We start from the raw sequence: 12,472 nt of genomic DNA, 5'->3' as shown, positions 1-12,472 counted from the left end.
ATACTGTAAGCTCTCACTCTCTCTCGTCTTTGTCACCCACTCACCGTCAACAAACCCCCAAATCTTTCTTCCTGACCCTGTAATGCAGCAGCTGCCACTAATCACATCAACGTATGGAGCTTGAGACGCTAACAGTGCATTCATGAGACTCCTTAAACAGTGCAGTTTATCTTTTAAGCTCAATGACTCCTGTAAGGCCATCTTTGAAAAAGCAGCAGATGCACTCTCGTGATTGGCAACTTCTGCTTTCATCTGTGAGCAAACACAAAAAGGAAAACATTATATTTCATCCAGTATTTGTTAGAGTTATGCACATTTGACTGTGTCACACGTTGAATTTTGACTTGTCCTCAATAACAAATGTAATATCACAACCTAACAAGGTCCCCAGTGTCTTACAAACTAATTGAGACTTCTTGTTTTATGCAAATGTAAGCCAAGTGACACGTCACCGTGGTACTGACTTTCCATCTACACACATAGTGAAACATCACACACACAGTAACAGATGGCCGAACCTAACCAGGAAAGAAGTACTTCATCAGTGTAGCAGAAGGAACAAAATGTTTGAAAGGTGAGAACACAGTACTTTAGAATGAGTGTTACAGTAAACATGGGTGGATTTCACCTACTGTACCTCACCTACCCAGTACTGTGCATAGGTCTTGAGCCAGCTCTCACTGCTTTACATATTGTCAGGAAAACAGCAAACTGAAAAACACATTGCTGTACAAATCTAATCTTTCTGAGATGAAAGTCAATATTTGGTATTTTTAAGTAGTCTTCAGGAATAGTTCTCCAGGCTTCTTGAAGGAAATCCCAAAGCTCTTCTTTGGATGTTGGCTGCCTTTTTGTTTCGTTCTCCATCAAGATGATCCCACACTGCTTCAATAATGTTGAGATCCCGGCTCCGGGGAGGATTCATAAGACTTGTTGCCACTGATTTTCAGTCCACTTCTTGCGTCATTTGGCAAACCTCAGCCTTTTCTCCCTGTTTCCCTTCCTTAAGAATGGCTTCTTGACAGCCACCCTTCCATGGAGACCATTTCTGATGAGGCTTGGGACAACAGTAGATGGATCAGCTGAAGGTCCAGATGCATCTCTCAGGTCCTGTGTCAGGTCTTTGCTGGAGTTTTTCCTCTTTCTTAAGGACATTCAATTCAATTCAATTCAGTTTTATTTATATAGTGCCAAATACAACAAATGTTGTATTTGGCACTATATTTAAGGCACTTAAATAGTATAGTCCAATTCAAGCCAATTGGAATTCAATTCATTGTAATCATTACATCACTTTCAGTTGCTGTTCATCTGCTGTAGATAGTTTTTTAGGCCTGACACTTCTTCTTTTTGTCCTCCATTTGTCCATTTCTTCATTTTAGAAAGGACACACTGCAAATCAGAGTGAGATAAGCTTTTAGCTAATAGCTCTTTGGGGTTTTTCCAATAAAGTGATTACAGTGTTGGTTCGGAAGCCCCTGCCTAGGTACCAAAAAACTGGTGCTACATTGGCACCAACCCTTTATTGTGGGGGCTTTAATAAAGTCAGCTGGTGCTTATAGATCACACTCAAAATCAGTGCTCATTACTAGCCATCCATAAATATCAGTTAGCGTTTAGAAAGAGCAGCCACCGTTGTGGACAGTGTTCACAAACACCAACTGCTTTATAAAAAAGTATTAATATGTGACTGGTGACATTAAGATATCAGTTTGCAATGAACACAAGACAAATACTGTCATTTGATGTTTTTGTTAAGATAGCCTTTCTCCCTTCACTGTGGTCTTTTATAGAAATTCAGATTGCAGTGGAGGATCAAACATGAGATGTTTAAAGTGACATAATGACGAAATCCAAACCACCTCTGACACAGAAACATTTTTAAGGCTTTAGCACCAGCCCTGAACCAGCACTGGAACCACTTTGGCCAAAAAGGAGTATTTGAGAATCCCCTTGTTGGTACAAAAATACTATCTCATGTCTATCAAACTTCATTATCGTTTACATTATTTGTTGATAAAATGACAGAAATGAGAACAAATGCAATGTCTTTGCCTAAATATATCATTTGAAGATTGTTTCTTTGGTTTTATTTGCCTGTTATGTGTAGACAAAACATTGGTTCATCTATTGGGTTAGATGTCTATTTTATGCTTGAGTGAGTCATAGGTGAGTGTTATGTGGCTTAACAAAGAAAAAATGCATTCCTGTTAAATTGGTTGATGCAAGGACAGCCAATGTTCAAAGAAAAGCTTTGAAAGACCTTCAGAAAGTCGGGAGAACTACTGCTCAACATCATTTTAAAAGATAACAAGAAAGCTAATGGAAGCTAAAGTTGAAAGAAATTAGGTCTGGCTCAAGACTTTTGCACAGTATTGGTAAGTTCTCAATCCAGTTTTGTAGTATTAGTGAAGCTTTATAAAATCCTTGGTTTAGTTTTTATGACCTGAGTGTAATTTCGTCTATTTCGGCCAAATCACTCCAAATCTCCAATCTCACATACTGTACTCTCCTCTGACTGAATTAGTCTCTTTGCTAATTAAATCTAAGAAGTAATTAACATTTTTGTGATGCCTGCTTTAGATGTCTTTGATTCAGGCAAGCAGATGTGCTTCTGAAATCTGAACAGGCAGCTGTATCCACACACACATCCAATAAGTAGGCCCCCTAATTACAGAGTTCAGCTGATTGACCCATGGGTGTGAGGTTATCCATCACCTGCCACTTGAAAGAGGGTATAATAAATGCCAAAAGCCTTTAAGAGAAACCTAAAAACTATCCGTAGAGGGCAGAAGCAAAGACTTCAAAGAGAAGATTTCTTATTGATCATTAATTATCCTTCAGAAATAAATGTGCAGAGGTTTATAAAAAGATCTATTTTTAGCTCATACCATTACATAATTCAGCATGTTGTTAGAGGTTTCTGACGCCACAGCCACACACTTCTTCAAAAACCCTAACAGCTAATACATAACAAACAGGTTGCTCCATCCAAATGAAAGTATTCGAGCAGTAAAATTGATGGCCACACTGTTTATGTTAAATGTAAGATCTCTGTGATTGGGTTTTACTGACATCAGTTTGAAAAGATACTGCATTTTTAGTGAGATCTGAAGTACTCTGCTGAAGCACAGGCATAATTCTGATGTTACCTAGCAACAAGGTATTGTATCTCTCAAAGGCCGTTCACAGCTTAATTCTGACCTGAAGATGGAAAATTACAAATGCTTTTCGAGGGGATTTCACTATCACTGTCATAAAAAGTTAGGAGTCCCTTCAGAGTTGGGGTCTTTACTGTAAAAGGAACGGTATTTCCTGAGTTCTGCAATAGTTTCTTTCCCAATAAAGTAGTGGTAAATACTAGAATACTAAACAGCAGCAGCAATAACAGATGCTGACAACAGTGGAAAACTAAAATGACCAGACAGAGCAGTCCCTCATCAGCAAGTGCCATAAGCTTTCAAAGTCATCGCAGGAGTGTGAGTATATGAACACTGCCATCCACTGGCAATATATTGAACTATTCTCATCTCTATACCATGTGTTCTGTCATGCTGATATAAGGGCTTTGAGATAGAAATACTGCAATCTATAGGTTTAAAGAGCCCAATTTAGTTTCATCACATGAAGCCAAACCTTGCATTAGTTGAAAAAAGAGTTAGGTCTGTCTGTATGACTAAGGGCTGAAGTTACATAAGCAGATAACACTCAGTATTTTGAAGACGCTGCTTGTGATATTTACTCTAAACTGTCACTATCAAAGGAGCAAATGGAGTTAGTGTTTGCGAGAATCTAAAACAGATGACTACTTTGGTGAATTGAAAAAATACCATATGTGGAAAAGGGAACAGAGTCACACCTTGAAAGCATTTATCAGTATAAAACACCAAACCCAAATTGCCTCTCAGATCTGATCCTTTAAGTTCCTTAAGGAGGTGATGTGCACTATGTTTACCAATAATTTTTTGGGAATGAATATGTAATAAAATGATTTTCCAAGAGAGGGCGCCATTGTCTACGACAAGGAGTAACAGGGGGCATCGTCTCCTTCCAGTGTGGTTAGATATGATCATGTCTGTTCATTTGATTATCACAAGCTTCATGTGATCCCTAAATTTTTTTGTATATATTATTTAGTATATAAAAAGAAGGTAACAGAACATAAATATGCTCATTATGTTTTAATGTTAATCATAGATACAGTTTACATCAGTTTAACACACACTGTATGAGATAGTGAGGGGGGGGGGGGCGGCGTTGGTTGTTAATGCTAACTGTCTAACTGTCTAACAACATATGGAAATTTGGTGCTTTTTAAACACTGTTGTTGCTTTATCTCTTAACATTTGCCAACTACTCGTAGCATTACATTAATATGGATAATGTAGGCTGCTAAATTGATTCGGCTTAGCTGTTTATCAAAGCAGGGAGATTTTGATGTACTTTGAGGAAATCACCCATTATCCACTGTTTGACCCCCTCGGCCCCTGAAGCAAAGCTACATTAGACCAGTGGGCTGTGACCCACTTCTTTTGTGCCTTCAGTTTAGAAGCTCAAGAGGCTTTGTTTATAATCATGCCTCACCAAAGCCCAGCCCCCCGTATGCCAACCTCATCTCAAGTTCATCCCACCCCCACCATAAACACATACTGCAATATCTGTGAGGATCTCATTTTACTTAGTATATTTAAGCCTTAACCTTTAACCTTTCACATTAACCTAAACTTTATCTTTAAAATAATCCTTTATTTAGCCAATTTTCATAAATGAGAGACTTCTCTCAGCTTCTTTGTTTTCTTTTTTTCTTCTTTGTGGCAGGTCCAGCTTGTAAGTAAACAAATTTTTACACATTATTTTAACATTGTAAAACCTGTGGGATAGGGGATCGACTATGGTCGATCTCCCATAGTCGATCCCCTATCCCACAGGTCGAACTTCCGTTGTGTTTTGAGTGAATTTGCAGTGTTTCTCTCTTGCATGTGTTTGGTGTTTGCGTCGCGTGTGCTCCAGTTGTTTTTGTGATTGCCGCATTTTTATCTTGCAGCGTTTTACCGTTGGATTTGTTTTGCCGTTTGCAACGCGTTTGCCCGTGTCGGCCACCGTACAAGCCAATTGGAGTTCAATTCATGCAAACTTCAAAACACATGCAAGAGAGAAATGCTGCAAGTTCACTCAAAACACGGGCCACTAGGGGGTCTCGACCTTTGGGAAAGGGGATCGACTGTGGGAGGAGTAACGAAGGAGAAGAAAGTATAAAGGTACGTTGTCCTTTATGTCTTTTTTAAACACTTGGCATAAAGACTTAAAGGACAACGTACCTTTTGACTTTCTTCTCCTTCGTTATTATGGTCGATCTCCCATAGTCGATCCCCTGTCGGATAGGGCCTATCCCACACAGGTCTAGACCCCCTAGCGGCCTGGCAAACTTCCGTTGTGTTTTTCTCTCTTGCATGTGTTTTGAAGTTTGCAGCACGTTTCTCTGTTGCGTGTGTTTTGAATTTTGCAGCGCGTTTCTCTCTTGCATATGTTTTGAATTTTGCAGCACGTTTCTCTCTTGCATGGGTTTTGAATTTTGCAGCGCCTTTCTCTCTTGCATGTGTTCTGGCGTTTGCGTTGCATGTGCTCCGGTCGTTTTTGTGATTGCCGCATTTTTCTCTTGCAGCGTTTTACTGTTGGATTTGTTTTGCCGTTTCAATTCAATTCAATTCATTTTTATTTATATAGCGTCAAATACAACAAATGTCATCTCAAGGCACTTAGATAGTAAGTCCAATTCAAGCCAATTGGAATTCAATTAATTAATAATAATCATAATTCATAAAATAATCCAATTCGTTCATATAGAGCCAATTCAAAAACAATTTCCTAGCTAAGAAAACCAACAGATTACACTGAAAACTTTTTGTTTTTCGGTCCAATATCCCGTCCTGAGAGTGCCTGAGGCGACTGTGGAGAGAAACGACTCCCTTTTAACAGGAAGAAACCTCTGGCAGAACCAGATTCAGGAAGGGTGGCCATCCGCCTCGCCCAGCTGGGGTTTGAGAAGACAGAAAGGGGGGGAGGGGGGAGGGGGGGGGGGCACTGTAACACCATTCAAAGGATATCTGTTGGAACAGGGAAACACGAGTTAATGACCACAATAATATCACATATACATAAAGAGAGTAAAATGAGGAAAGGTGTGACAGATGAGGCCCCCCAGCAGTCTAGGCCTATAGCAGCTTAACTATGGGATGTTTCAGGATTACCTGAGCCATCCCTATTCAAGGTAAACACAAGAAACTTGTGCTAACGAAAAAAATAAATAAATAAATAAAGGACCAGACTCAGTAAGTAATTCCCTATACTCCCTATATAGATCTGCTCCTCACACCACAACAACCATCTTTTTACAGCCACAAGCTACCTCAGCCTCTCACCAACTGCACACCAGTCACAGCGGGGTGGGGATGCAAACCCTGGTTCGGGTAGGGGGAGAAATAAAAGAGGTAAGATAAGCGGGAATGGGATTCAAACCCTGGTTCGGGTAGGGGGTAATGAAAGTATAGAAGGTGCCAGAGGTGGAGGCAGGACAAGACACACTAGCAGATACAGCAGACAAATTCACCTAAACAGTCCTATATTCACTAAAAATACCAGCAAAAACAAAGCCATACAACTCACTCTCACCAACTGCACACCAGTCACAGCGGGGTGGGGATGCAAACCCTGGTTCGGGTAGGGGGTAATGAAAGTATAGAGGGTGCCAGAGGTGGAGGCAGAACAAGACACACTAGCAGACACACTATCAGATTCAACAGACCTAACTATAAGCTTTATAAAAAAGGAAAGTTTTAAGCCTGGTCTTAAAAGTGGAAAGGGTGTCTGCTTCCCGGACATTTACTGGCAGCTTATTCCACAATAGAGGGGCCTGATAACTGAAGGCTCTGCCTCCCATTCTACTTTTAGAAACTCTGGGAACCTCAAGTAAACCTGCAGTTTGGGAACGAAGTGCTCTGTTAGGAAAATATCTTACAATGAGATCTTTAAGACATGATGGAGCTCGGTCATTAAGAGCTTTATATGTAAGGAGAAGAATCTTAAATTCTATTCTGAATTTAACAGGGAGCCAATGAAGAGAAGCTAAAACTGGAGAAATATGATCTCTCCTGTTAGTTCTCATCAAAACTCTGGCTGCAGCATTTTGGATCAACTGAAGGCTTTTCAGAGAATATGTGGGACAGCCCAATAATAAAGAATTACAGTAGTCCAATCTTGAAGTAACAAATGCATGGACTAGTTTTTCTGCATCACTCTGAGACAAGATGTTCCTGATTTTAACAATATTACGAAGATGAAAGAAGGCAGTCCTAGAAACCTGTTTTATATGCGAGTCAAATGATAAATTCTGGTCAAAAATAACTCCAAGGTTCCTCACTGTAGAACTAGAAGCCAAAGAAATACCATCTAGAGTAACTATATAGCTAGACAATTTCTCCCTGAAACGCTCAGGTCCAAAGATAACGACTTCAGTTTTGTCTGAATTTAGAAGCAGACAGTTCTGAGTCATCCAGGTCTTTATGTCTTTAAGACATGCTTGTAGTCTGACCAACCTATTGGGTTCATCTGGTTTTATAGATAAGGACAGCTGAGTATCATCAGCATAGCAATGGAAATTTATGCCATGCTGTCTAATAATGTTACCTAATGGAAGCATGTATAAAGTGAAAAGAATCGGTCCAAGCACAGAACCCTGAGGAACTCCATGACTTACTCTGGTGTGTGAGGAAGATTCTTCATTTACAAGAACAAACTGAAATCTATCAGATAAATATGACTTAAACCAGCCTAATGCAGTTCCTTTAATCCCAATAACATGTTCAAGTCTGTGTAATAAGATACTGTGATCGACCGTATCAAATGCAGCACTGAGATCCAACAGGGCAAGCACAGACACAAGTCCGCTATCAGAGGCTAAGAGGAGATCATTGGTAACTTTCAGCAGTGCTGTTTCTGTGCTATGATGCACTCTGAATCCTGACTGAAACTCTTCAAACAGATTATTTCTGTGTAAGTGATCACAAAGCTGAGCTGCAACTATTTTTTCAAGAACTTTAGACATAAAAGGGAGATTGGATATAGGTCTATAATGAGCCAACACTTTTGAATCAAGAGTAGGTTTTTTAAGTAAAGGTTTAATTACAGCAACCTTAAAAGTCTGAGGTACATATCCTGTCAACAAAGACAGATTGATCAAATCCAATATGGAAGTGTCAATTAATGGGAAAACCTCCTTGAACAGTCTGGTTGGGATTGGGTCTAAAACACAAGTTGATGGTTTAGAAGAGACTATTGCTGTTGTTAGTTCAGAGAGATCAACTGGGCAGAAGCCGTCTAAATACAAATCAGGTTCTAAAGATACTTCTAAAGCTGCTGTACTTGATGATACATCACTGATAATAGTGGGAAGGACTCCATCAATCTTCTCTCTGATAGAAACAATTTTATTAATAAAGAAGCTCATGAAATCATCACTGCTGAGAGTTAAAGGAATAACTGGCTCAGCAGAGCTCGGACTCTTAGTCAGACTGGCTACAGTGCTGAAAAGAAACCTGGGATTATTCTTATTCTCTTCTATCAATGATGAATAATAAGCAGTTCTAGCTTTACGAAGGGCTTTCTTAAACATTGTTAAACTATCTTTCCAGACTAACTGAGACTCTTCTAAATTAGAGGAACGCCACTGTCTCTCCAGCTTTCTTGCAGTCTGCTTTAAAGTACGAAGCTGTGAATATGTTTGCAATGCGTTTGCACGTGTCGGCCACCGTAGGGCTTAAATTGGACTATAGCCTAATATCGAAGTGCCTTGAGATGACATTTGTTGTAATTTAGCGCTATATAAATAAAACTGAATTGAAATAAATTTTAAAAATGGAAAATTGCGTAATGGTCAGAGATGACTGTGGAGACTCAGTTCTTCATACTTAAGTCAAAACAATACACAATTCGTCAATATTTTCACTATTTACATACTTATACATATATAACATATATTAGCTATTTGTTACATTGGCTCATTTAAAAGTCTTAACGGTTATGGAAATGAGCAAAAGCCTTTAAAGGGATATGCCACCCCCAGGCCAAATTAAGTGTATCCCCGCATTCCCGAGACATAAATAAGTGTGTGGGAGCGTTTTCCTGGTGACCCAGGCATTGTCCGAATCTCACAGCACTGACCACTGCTTGGTTGCGCGTAATACATACATGCTAGCGTCGCCAACGTCGCCAATCGAAATATTTCGCCCAACGTGAATTAATTTACTTGATTTACCTTCTAATTACTGTGTGAGTGGTGTACTTTCACATCAAGTGCAAATGACTGTGTAAATCTACACGGAAGGTTTGGTTTGCTCATGTCGGTTTGGGAACTAGTTTCCAGTGCGGAAAACACAGCCGAAGCACACTCCCCGCTACGTCATTGGGAACCCCCCCCCCCCAGGCTGCTTCACGCTGGTTTGTGTGAAGAAGTCGGGGGACTTGGAAAATTAAAGCCCCTTTGACACTGAGACCCGCTACCTTAGCGGGTCCAAATTGCACCTTCGATCCGCGTCGAGCAATGTGAACGCTTGGCGTGTTTGGTGACCCGTGTCGCCTGAAGCCGAGTTCAGGGGCGTTGCCTAGTGGCAGAGCGTCACACGAAACACATAAAATGCTGGGTGTGTACAATGACGTAGGCACAAGCCATGCGTCGGAGGTAGGGTTAAATACAGAGTGGCTTCCTCCCCAGCAGGGGTGGAGCAGTGATTTTAAATGTGGGGATGTTACAGGGGTGGCACATGAGCGCCACATCAAGCCCATAGACACGACGCTGAAGTTGGCATCCGATTCGCCAGCCTCCGATTCGCGAATGAAACGGATGGGTAAAAAGGGCCATTTCACTGCATTTTTGCATTTTGATTGCCCTAAACTAGGTCCTGTATGGAAACTACAATACTTAGACTGCTCAAATCTGGATAGAATTATTCTAAATAGGCTATAGATTAATTAAAACCTTGTTTGGGATTTGTGAAACCTTTTTCTGATTTGTGAAAATGCAGAACAGGGCCATTTTACTGCTTTTGTTTGTATTCTCATCACCCTAAACTAGGTCCTATATGGAAACTACAATAGTTAGACTGCTCAAATCTGTCTGGAATTATTCTAAAGACGGTACAGAGTCTGTAAAACACATTGTATGTTGGTGCATTACGAGGGTGGGCAAACCGTTAATATAATACATCCATGGGGCAAACGGGTTTACCTTTGGAAAATGTGGGGGGGGTGAAATCATCTTGCTGTAAAAGTGGGGGTGGGACACCCATGCTCCCCAGAATGCGTGGCACATGTCAAAATATGGCCAGTCCAATCGCCCTCTGCCACTCCTGCCGTTGTGGTCATTAACCGCATGGAACTTTTTCCTCATGACCTTTAGTTTGTTGGTCACCTGCGCCTTGCTGCGTGGGAAACAGCGCTCTCCCATCTTTCTCGCCACTGTCGCCAGCCCTTCCAGCAGAGGTCCATCTTTCACCGTCCCCGACATGTGGCGGTAAATAACATCCTCTGCTCGGAGGCTGAGGAGCTCGCAGACCTCCTTGTCTCCCCAGTTGGCCATCTTCAAAAATGTCTCGAACTTGATGTAGGCTAAAACAGAGTGAAACTTGTCCTCACCTGTCGCTGTTGTTCTGAATCAGCTGTCCATTCTGTCTTTTAAACTCCTCACGTCACGCCACGCCACGCCCACGTCCGACCCGCGTCAATTGCGTTCACACCAAACTCGGCTCGGCAAAAAGACTAGGGTCTGACGCGGGTCGAAAGGCGAGTCGAGTTGACACGCCTGCCCGGGTCGTCAGTGTGAACGCAACAGCGGACGCGCTAAATTCGCGGATTAAACGCGGGTTATTCCTCAGTGTGAAAGGGGCTAAAGACTCTGCACTTGACTTGACTTGAGACACGATGACTTGAATGACCTGAGTGTTAAAGGGGAACTCCGGGACATTTGAAGCGCATTTCCATTGCTAGAGGTTGTCAAATACTGACGGTAGGACCTGTGCGGCGATTGCGCTGTTTGCGCAGCCTGTCATGCTAGCCAAATACGTGGTGGCTAGGGGCAAGCGCTAACCCTTCCACGTAAAACAACAACTTGCACACTGCAGAAACGTCACACCACTTTATAAACCATCTGACAATAAAGTCACAAGCCTTACCATCAAAACCATATGCATGGTTCTCACATTACTGGCATGGGGACGTTACAAAACAACTTTATAAACAGCATGTCACTTACCTCTTGTCGGTAGGCGCGCGCATGTGAAAGCCCAAAACAGTCAATGGACGATAATCCCATATACAAAACAATTATCTTCTCTAGAAAAACTGCGTTCAAGTATTTAAAACATTACAACAATATTACTGGGCATGTATTGTTGTAATGTTTTAAATACTTGAACGCAGTTTTTCTAGAGAAGATAATTATTTTGTATATGGGATTATCATCCATTGACTCTTTTGGGCTTTCACATGCGCGCGCCTACCGACAAGAGGTAAGTGACATGCTGTTTATAAAGTTGTTTTGTAACGTCCCCATGCCAGTAATGTGAGAACCATGCATATGGTTTTGATGGTAAGGCTTGTGACTTTATTGTCGGATGGTTTATAAAGTGGTGTGACGTTTCTGCAGTGTGCAAGTTGTTGTTTTACGTGGAAGGTTTAGCTCTTGCCCCTTAGCCACCACGTATTTGGCTAGCATGACAGGCTGCGCAAACAGCGCAATCGCTTCACAGGGAGCGTCGATTTGCACCGGTCTGTGTCCTACCGTCAGTATTTGACAACCTCTAGCAATGGAAATGCGCTTCAAATGCCCCGGAGTTCCCCTTTAAGCATCTAGCATAACTGCGAACTTTGTTTGTCATTTGAAGATCCATTCTGACCAGTAAGTGCTTGTCAAATTAGCTAATATTATCCTGTTAGCCTAGTCGGTACTTAGCTAACGTTAGCTTGATATGATACGGGGTGGACAGGTTGGACACATTGGCCAATGATGTTTACTGACAGTTACTTATATCTTGTCTTTTCACTTTATTAAGATCAGATTCTGCAGGTAAAATTGCAATAATAAGGTGACTTGACTTTGACTTGACTTGACCTATTACAGGACTTGACTTGACTTGACTTGACTTGACTTGAGACTTGAAAGCTAAGACTTGGGACTTACTTGAGACTTGAAAGCTAAGACTTGAGACTTACTTGAGACTTGCACATGTGTGACTTGGTCCCATCTCTGCATAACTCTGTCAGTACCCTTTCATAAAATTTAAAAAAAAAAATCTTCGCCAAAAACAAAAAAAATAATTCAGTTACTACCATAGACATATATTATGTTACTATCTCTAACGCTTACGTCGCAGCACGTGTTTTTTTAGCTGCGTCATCAAAACATCACGACAGTTAAAGCTGC

Source organism: Odontesthes bonariensis, chromosome 6 (assembly GCF_027942865.1).
Source record: "Odontesthes bonariensis isolate fOdoBon6 chromosome 6, fOdoBon6.hap1, whole genome shotgun sequence".
Lineage (NCBI taxonomy): Eukaryota > Metazoa > Chordata > Actinopteri > Atheriniformes > Atherinopsidae > Odontesthes > Odontesthes bonariensis.
Note: the sequence above shows the minus strand (reverse complement) of the source record.